Below are 10,506 nucleotides of genomic sequence, written 5' to 3' on the forward strand. Positions count from 1 at the left end.
GGCAGCGGCCGGCAGGGAGGGAGGGCGCCCGCTCACTCGCTCGCCGCCTCACGGAAGAGGCGAAGGAAGGATCCGGGCTGCTCGCAGCCGCCGGTCCCCCCCTGCCCAGAGCCCCCGCCCTGCGCAGCACCGATGCCTTGGGCTGCCGTCCAGCCCACCTCGCTCGTTCCCTGACGGGAGGAAACAGGGCACAGGGTCAGGCAGGCGGAGGTTCCCCAGGCAGGGTTCACTTCTGTCTTGAGGACTTTTTGGTTTTGGTGAGAAGGTAGCGTCCAAAATCTCATTACTCATAATGAAATCAGCAGGAGAAAAAAAATAGACGTTAGTCTTCCTAACGATCATGCTAGCTACCCTCATACTCACAGGCTGTAATTCCAGTTTGAAGTGATCAAAACCAAGTGGACGGAGCAGCTCTGGCTAGAAATGGTGTGGGAAGGTGGTGTCCTTTACTGCTTCTATTGCCGTAGGTATGCTTTTATTTTTAAAAAGAAGAAGAGCACATCTTTTGTACATTATCAGTTTCACATTTTCTTCTCCAAGTGCTTACCCTGGAACAACCACAATGTAAAGTTTAAAGGGCCACAAACTGAATGTATACTGAATGTGCTCTATCACCCTCTCTACAAGAGAGAGATGGAGGTGGTCTTCCATTTTTAATAGGTTAAAATGATAATGCATGAAAATGAAAGATGGGGAACGCAGATTCTGATCGAAAACTGCAGCACATGGAAATTTAACAGAATTTGGGGCAGAGGTGCTGTGAGGAAAAAGGATGTTTTGATTTGCAGTTATATGGATTAGATCCTAACCTGTCAGTGGGAAAGAAGGACCAGCCAGCTGAAACACTGCTTTACTAGGCTCTCAGCACAGCACTAAGTCTGTTAAGTGGTAAGAATGGCTAGGCTCTAAGTGAGCAGCATCCTGTGTCTCTTTGGTGGTTACTGACTTTGTTCTTAATTTATTTGGGAAGCTCTGGAAAGCATTCTGCATCTCAGGGAGAATATTTTCAATCTTTTCCTGATAAAAAGAGCTATGCCTGACCTCAGTAGAGAACTATATTGAATCTGCTGCTTCTGCAAAATACTTCCACTGGATGTGAATTGCACTTAGAGTTACACATATAATCCTATTCACCTCACCCACTAGCTTTAATGTTAACAATTACCTTTCATCTCTATCAACTTTGCCTAAACCAGAACCTACAGTATAAAGCCAGACCAGCCTATGTAATCAAAGTAGTACTCAAGTTCACTATACAAGAGTTTGATTTGCCACCCATTAGCTCGAACTGGTGAACAAAAACGCTCCCACATCACACTGCATGATCACATACCAGCAGTCATCCTACCTCCAGTCAGATCAAACCTGTCTCCTCTTGTACAAACATACTAGTGGTACAGCTCTGAATATGGGTGCATCACAGGCAAACTGGTTGATTGACTTTGCAAGGAAAAGAACCAAAGGTCCTAGAGATAGAAAAAAAATATTCTTGAGCATCAGTACTATATATTGGCTGTACTTCAATCATTAAGAATACAATTAACAGAAAGAAACATTATATGCCTACAGGGCATATAGTCATAACTACAAGGAAGTAGCCAACAACCTGTGCCACATGCCAGGACCTCCATGGCCATTAAATACATATTTTGTCTCTCCATTAGTCTTTGAATGAGACCATTTCATCAGCATGGCAAAAACAGCCTAATGACTTTGGTTCACATTTTGAACTACACAAGGACGAGTAAAAGCCGTATCCCCATACATGACTTCTTGCAGACAGCTACACTCATTTGGCAACTATAATCTCTCAGACCAGCTGGACTGTGTTTTTCAGGGTCTCTGCTCTGGAGCCCTTCCAGGCTGTAGAGTTTAGCTGGAATGTTTATGGCGGAAGCAGTTCAGGAAACTTCTTTCCACAACACATAAACTTCCACTTGGACACCAGTGCAACTGCACCACCCTGAAAAAAGGCCTGAAGGTGAGCAAGGCAGGAACAGATGGAAACAGAACTGGAACAAAACAAGAACGATTCATGGTTGATGAAAACTGTGGCAAACAGGACTGTTCCTTACTGATACTGCCCTTGGTACTTCTTTAAAGAATAGTTATTTTGTTCAAAGCTAGATCAAGTATTTGCCACAGAGCACTGCAGACATACCCATTGTAATTAACAGAAGACCCTGAGCTCTTTGTTTAGAACTATTTGATAAATGATCTGTCTTCATTAATAATTCCATCTTCAAAAGAAACTTCTGTAATCAAATCCTCACACTCTTTAATAACTCTGAAACCTCCTCTCTAAAACTTCCTCCTGGGTGTTTTTCTACTGCATGAATTTGTGCCTTCCCTCCTGGACTCTCCCTACTTCCTTCCATATTTGCTGCCAGCAGCATGCCCATTCTCTTTGCCACCCAGATGCATGTCCAGGGAATCCTCACCTTTTTCTTGGATGCAGGCCCATTTAGGCTATTTTCGACACTTGACAGTTTTTCATCTACAAAAGTCCTAGATCCCGTATTTTCTCTGTCTGCTACCCATGCTATTGTCTCACATTCCTCTGCAACTACTCTGATGGTCCACTTTCATTTGAGGCCAAATTTGTATTTGAGAAATGTCTGGAAGTACAACACAGTATGCAGAGACATAAACACATCCTTGTTTCCCCAAGAGGACTCAAAACTGTTACATTGTAAAATCACTGGCTACATCCATCTCCCTGTCCATTATCCCTCAATACAGTGGTTATGTGCTCTCTTGTAAACAAAACACAAGCTTTATTTCTCTCAAGAAATCAGCTGCAATGTGGACAGGGGCCTGGGAAGCCCACACGGTTATTAATCTTCCTGTTAGCAGGACATTGTTACCCAGGAGGGATACCCTTCCTTATAACACCGCTGCCATCTTATCCATCATGCCTTCAGTCTCTTTATATATTGTTTTTACACCTCTGCTTATTCAGTTTTTCTAGTTTTAAAGACCACTTTATTCACTGCTTCTTTCAATCAACTTCATTTTTCCATCCCAGGAAGACTGCAAGTCCACAAGATATCAATATGTTTTCACCCAAGTCTAGTCTTTAAAGCCACATGTTTAGCTGAATCTCAATCAAACTTAAGCGTATTTATGGACTGGAAGCTCCATTTCTTGTCCTGAGACCACAGCATAGTTCACATGACATGCTGCACAGTCCTGTTGGCCTGAATTCCTCCATACATCTCTATACACTAGACTCCTGTCTATAATAGAAGGCAAATAAAGCCTTCTCCATCAGAGCTCAGAGAACATGTAGCAGGCAAGGACACATCAGTCATACTTTTGTCTCTTTTCTTAGAGCCACTCACCATGTCTTGCATTAATCAGGCAAGTGGTTATCACACCACCACATCTTAAACCAAGCCTGTTATTACCTAAAACTTGGGGGTGCACCTGACTGAGCAGTGAGGCTACCTTGCACACCAGTTAGTCACCCAATTACAATTTAAGCTCTCACCAAAGGGCCTTTTTCACCTTTTGTTTTACTAGTGCCTAATAGAATGCTGCTTTCATACGTAAATACAGTGCGGCTTTCATCCTGTTTGGGTATAGAGGCAATATATAACTTCACCCATAGATTCTCTTTATGTCAAAACCAGAAGCATAAGTCCCTGTGAAGGGTAAATAAAGTGGGGGTTTGGGTTTTGGTTTTTTTTTTGTTTTTGTTTTGTTTTTTGTTTTTTTGTTTTTTTAACTCTTAACTCCATTGCTTGGGAGGAAAATCTGTCAAAAAAAAAAAAAGAAAAGAGAGTGTGTAAGCACTTAAACTAACCCTGCATTTGTCACCAGAATCATAGCTTTAATCTTTAAGTAAATGCAGAAATTTTTGTGAATTATTAAGTACTGAATAAATGACTGAGAAGGAGGAAGAAAATACATAAAAACCTTCACTATATGCAAAACAGATGGAGGGAAGCTGCTATGTAAGGCATCATATTCCAAACCTGAAGTGGGAACTGAATTTCTTATGTAATCCCTATGGCTAGATACTGGTTATGTTATTCTGAAGTAAAACATGTGAGTTCTTTCTGTTCCTCTGAAATCTTAGCTCAAAAAAGTATTTTACTTCTGCACATCCCAAGCTGAAAACATACACCTGGGAAAAAACCTTACATTCTCTATGCCCTCAAAACCATTACATGGACATCATCAAATAAATACCTTACCACAACAGGTGCCTAGCTGCTACAGGAGAGTGTATGGAACACAGTGTACTGAAGGAGACCTCATGGATACAGTTCTAACCACCCCAAAACAGCTATAAAATAAGTTGTACAGTGTGCCAACAGCTAGGGAAACAAAATTTTCTCACAAACAAAAGTTTTCCCATTTCTAGAGCAGGAAACACCACTTGAAAATCTATAAGGTTGACTTTTAAATTTTGTGGTTTTGGAGTGGTTTACATTGCAGGTTTTGGTTTGTGCATTTCACTGTTTTCTAGTCATAGTACTGTACAAATTAACTTACTGCAACATTATCAAAAGCAAAGAAAATAATGTGATGAATCTGCCTTTTTTTCCCTGTGATAAACAAAGTGCTGCAGACATCAGACGTCACTAAGAAAACTGTCTGGGAAGAGATAATTTTAAAGGGCCTCTGTAAAAAAAGAAGCAGCAAGGTGGTGTCTAGTCAAGGCGTGATAAGTTAGTTAGAAAACAAACTGGATAGTGCTGATACTAGAGCATGGTAACAGCACATAAGAATCTGGGAAAATGCAACCAAAAGGGTAAAATGGGAACTCCAGTGTCATTGCAGAGAATGGGGAGAACAACAAACATACACAAGACATATTCAAGTTCACTAGTACTAATGTCTATGAAAAATTAATGGTTAACCTCAGAAAAGCTGCTCTAATGTTTTTTACTTCCATGTTACAATGAGCCATGGGGTTAACTAAGAACTCACTGATGTGTGTGTGCAGAGCTATCTTGGTCTGTATTTATTAGGTTTGTTTTCTCACAAACACTCTACAAATCACAAAGATTTGTCTTGTGCTTCTTATGTTTCTTTCCATGGTATGTGGCTCTCCTGCAGCATACCAGTGCGGTGGGCGGAGGAAGCAAGCAGCCGATTCAATGTGAATGATAGAGCAAGCTTCAACTTTATTGAAAGAAATCACACCTTATATAAGCAGTCTACAATACACTACTTGCAACTCTATTGGATACATTTAAGAAAACTACATTATAATATCTCAGCCATTGGGTACATCTAAAAAGTCACATTATAATATACCAGCCCCTTGTGGCATCTCTGGTATGCATAAACATCTTCCTAGCTGTAAACCTGCTTCTCTCCCAGGGCTGCTTCCCTTCACCCCCCAAGGTCGTAGTGCGCCCCAACTTATCTCTGTGTTCTCACAACAATCCTCGCTAGCACAACTGAGCCCTGGGTCTTCATCCTTGTTTACATAACTGTACCCTGGGTTCTTTCCTTTGTTTACCTCAGGTGGCTGGGACTGACTTCTGCAGGGAGCTATGGCCAACCAGCTCCTGCAGGGAGCTATGGCCTTGCTCTCTGCAAGCCGTTCTCCAACATACCAGTTCACAAAACAGGCCTGATATGTTTAGTTTGGTTTTGAATGGTGCGCAAAAATGAGTTTCCTATATAAAAAAATCTGTCCTATGTGTCATGATTAGGTAATATAAAGAGGACTGAGTCACACTGTTCTACTTTACTGTAACTTTTCAGAATTCACTGGGGTTGCTCCTGACTTTAAAAAGCAACAAAATCAAGCCTCTTTTACAGGATGTTTTCCTGGGAAACTTTTGAAGTTGTTAAATGAATAGCTGTGTATCACAAGTTAATTCATGCTTCCCCTCATTTCTTGAACAAAAAAGAAGCATGAGTGGAAAGGCGGACAGGACTAATAAATCATGCATAGATGGAGAGTCAAGATATCCAACTTCCCAGAATTTTTCAATTCTAATTTTCACCTCACACCTGTTTTACTTACATGGAAATCTATTCATTTAAATAATTTTGTGCCTGACTTCTACTGTTTTTTGATTCAGAATTAGTCTATTCCTCTCTATTGCCATCAGATCTAGCTGTCCACAGAAGAGCCTGGAAAAAATATTTTGCCTGTAATTCAGTATCTCCTTTTTATATTAAAAAAAAAAGACACTTTTCTGCTTCCCAGAGATAGGAGACACTATCCAATATTTAGCATTTTGGATAGGTCAAGTACTCATTTAAACATTCAGTACTGCCGTCGTTTTTCTTCCCCGTCAAAGTCTGCATCTGCGATATACCAAATAAATTGACTGAGCCAAGATCAAATAAATGGATCTGTGAGAAAAAAGTCTGGGAACTATGGTCTTGCCCTTCATAAGAGGCATTTGCAGAAGTAGCACATACCTGGTAACCAACTATCTATTGGGAGAAGTGGGGGGCTTATAATACCTAGAGAAATATACCATCAAATGAGGCCCATACTATCTGACCAAGGTCTCTTGCCCTTCTAAAGATTATAGGTGCTCACAAACTTTAGACATGAAGAAGCCACTTTATCTGGTCTTCTCAGTTACACCTAGTTTATGGGGGCAGCTGGGAGCATACAAAGTCCAAATTAATTTTCCTGGCTTCTGCAACAACCCACACCTGACCACCATCTTTTCTCAGCCCCTTGGGTTACAGACATGTTCTGGTTACAGGACACGCAGGTGTCCCCAGACAAGATAATAGTTGGAAGCATCCTGCCAGAATAATTCCTGGCTCATGGCCTCCTCCCTGAATGCCCTAAATTACTTCTGGAAATGACAGATGCTGAGAGTGTGGAAGCCCATCTGACCAACCCTACAGCAAACCTGGAGCATACAGCGAAATAACTGCAGATCCATGGATTAATGAAGGACAATAAGCCAAACTTTTGTGGGAATCACTGACCTTCCACATCCCCACTAAACGTTCATATTGCCCATGGGTCCTGCCATGTGACAGGAGAAAGACCACATGAGGTTCTGCTCTTGTATTCACAAAACCTGAGTACCTCAGTCAGCTAAAACAATCTGGCTCCCCTGTTGTGTACGAGTTCAGGTTATAAAGCAATTTCTATTCAGCTCTAATTGTACAGATTCCACAATGGTATTTTTCATGTTGTTCATCATCAAGATGAACTCATTGGTTTTACTGTGTGCTTAATTTTGTTTTGGTTTTCAAACATAAAGAAAATATTTTCAACACTTTTGTGTTTCACAAATGGAAAACATATCCTTTCCACCATTCTTAAGGCATTAAAGGCATCTTAAAGCACCCTTTTTCTTGTCAAAACTAGACATGGCTGATTGCTGAAACTTGAAATGGAGAATAAAAATATTTTTCCACAAGAACAAGAGCCTTTACTTGGCAAGAAAAATAGCAGGCTGTTCTCAAAAGTGATGAGCTTTGGAAAACCTACAGTCTGCATATACAAGAGAGGAAAATCTCATTCCTGTGATAACCATGCCTACCAACAGAACTGGACGGGAATGTAGGTAAGGACAGGGATGGGCAAATTTTCCATTTGTGGATGAGTTGGGTTTGAAAGCTGTTCATGGTGTCCTTCCAATTCAACTTAGTTGCTTATCCCCTCATTACAAAGCCCGTTCTTCCATGGAAATAACAGAAGGTATGGTCTTTGCTGATGCTTTGGTTCCTGCTCTTGTCACAGGCCTTGACTTAGAGAAAATCAAGCAAAGTAATTGCCAGTCCAACATGAATCCACCTCTTCGGTCGAATCAGAAGGTTTCTTTTTACAAGTTTGAGAAAAGACACAAAAGACACTGACATGATTCTGCTTCTGCAGCAACCAGTCCTGACCTGTGCAAGGAAGTTGCAGTGTAATTAAAACAGTTCAAAAACTGGTGCTGTTAAATTAATGCTGTCTGTGGGAGGTGTACTCCCACAGCTGAAGAGTGCTTTCTACTGTTTCAACTGAAGTGGTAAAGAATAGATTTAAGCTAAATCAATATACAACATACTTCAATTGATATGTGTCCAAAAAAGGCTTTTGCATCAATGTAATGAAACAGCTCAAGATTTGCATGTTGATAAGAGTCAGAAGAAAATGTAACCATATTATACTTTGGGAATAATGTGAACATGCCTTGTTTTGCCCTACTGCCTCCAGGGGTCTGCTACCCAGTGCCTGAGAGTTTTATTAACTATCTCTTCCTGTCTTACCCTCAGGTACCCACTTATTGGCAAGTTACCCTTCTCTTTATCAGCAAACTACCCCATTTGATGTAGCTCTCAAAACTGTAGTTTCCTGCAGCTCTGCTAAGTTAAAAGGTTCCTCTTTATGGTAATTTCAAGCTGATGTTCTCTAGGCTTTCCCCTATTTTCTCCTGAGGAGTTTTGTCTCCCCCAGTTGTGCCCAAGCCACCACCATGGCCACTGTGAGCTGCAGGGGGAGGAACAGAGGGGATGTCTATGATGAAGCAATGGAAAACACACAGCATTGAAATCGTGATGTCCAGCCATTCTGAGGACATCAGGGCCAATATACAAAATAGATTAGACAGAGTTTGACATTAGACTGGCTAAACAGAGAGCTGACACTGTTGGCAGACATTTTAATAAAAAGCTTGCTCCAATGCTGTTGAATCAATACCACATCTCCCAGTGGAAGTAGCCTCTGGCTGCAAATGTGTAGTTAACAACCCAACTCTGTACAGTGCATACTGCTTCCTATGAGCTGTAGACAGCTCACAATCCCCACTGATTGCTGCAGTCACAAACAAGCTGAAGGTGCTGAGCACACTAGAGTGCTTCCGGTCATAGTAAATCCAACCATTCTAAATTTTAGACAAGTCTTTCTGTTCCCCTAGGATATACAACATGTTGTAAGTGCCCAGTTAACAGTATAGAGAAAATAGACTTGATTTCCCCTGCCACATATAACAATGCTTAAAACTACAAGTTTTGCAACATCTTTGAGACAGACTGGTAAGTTGAGGCAGGAAAAATGGTCTCATATGTTTCAGTGCAAAACACAGCAGGGAAAAGGAAATTCTTTTATCTGACTTTAATTTAAGGATCAGACAATTCAGCAAGTATGTATGTAAGTAATAATTGCTAATTTCCTCTTCAAAAGTCAGATTGTATCTTTTGAGTCTTTACCAGAAAATTTTCATGCCTCTTTATTTATTACAAATGTAACCCACCTTCATGGTTTTTTGTTCTTATCCTTTTTAGGAAAAGAAACAGAGGAAGAGAGATTTCCACCTTATTACTATTAGAAAATCTAAGGAATGCAACATGCAATTCAATCTGTTGACAGATTATTGAAGAAATTCAAAAGCAGCACACACAAGTTTAACTCTGCCCCCATCTGTGCAAACATTAAAATACACCCTCCCATCCATTACCTGGATCCTATTCCATTTTAGTGCAAAATGATGTATCAGTTTATGACACTTAATTATCTATGACATCGACAATGACCACGTAGCTACAGGATACCTTTTCTACACTCACGTGTCTCTCTGCATTATGAAACTCTCTTTTGTGAATGCTTTGGCCACTAAAAAACAAGTTATAGAGATGTGCATGTTGCCTGTACTAATGAAACAAGAAGTAAAAGTGAAAAAACAGGAAACTCTAGAATTTTACCAGACGGTCCTGTTAAGATTGGAAAAAATGGGGACTTAATTTTACTTCTCACCTTTGCCACACATGCCCTGTGTGAACTTCCCTGTTATCCCCTGTGCCTCACTTGCCAGCCTGTGAAGCACAGATACCATAATCTTCGTGTGTGTATGTGAAAAGGAACTACTTCTTCCTCTGTAAACTCATACCAAGGTTTCTCTAACTGTCTCACTTCATCAGCACACAGGGTCACAAGGCTCCTGGGACCAGCCCAGGCCACCATCACTGTCACGGGGACACACTGCTCCAGCCAAAGAGCTCAGCCCTTCCTTGGCCCGTGGTTCACAGCTCACAATTACCCAGCCAGCAGTGAGGGAGCAGCTCCATGAGCTGAGAGCCAGAGACCTCTGCCTCATGCCCTACCCTGGGACTCCTGTTTATTAACTTATTTTGGGACACCCCTTGGCTTTAGCAATGACAAACTGTGGGCTAAAGTGCCACTGAATGAAACAGGCTCTCCATCACTTAACCGATGGGGTGAACTGCAACAGGGTGTTGCAACACCCCAGCATGTATCACAAGCAAGATACACATGAACCCGTGGCACAGGGTCAGGGCGCTGCAGGAGCTGAACCCTGCACAAACACAAGCTGGATCGGGTCACAGACACCCTCAGCACTTCTCTTTTGATAAGGAACTTCACCAGGAAAAGAGGTCCACAGGGCGCACCCCAGGGGTGGGGGTCACCATCTCAGCGACTTTTAGATGACTTCAGCTCTCCCAAGAGCCCACACGAGCCGAGCCTCAGCAGAAGGCCCGCCCGAGCCGCGGCTGGCTGGGCCCCTGTACGGCCCTTACCGCCCGGCTCTGCCGTAGGCCCCGCCGGGCGGCTCCTCCGGC

This window comes from Athene cunicularia (assembly GCF_003259725.1).
Source record: "Athene cunicularia isolate RWA chromosome 1 unlocalized genomic scaffold, athCun1 chr1_part2, whole genome shotgun sequence".
In the NCBI taxonomy this organism is placed as follows: domain Eukaryota; kingdom Metazoa; phylum Chordata; class Aves; order Strigiformes; family Strigidae; genus Athene; species Athene cunicularia.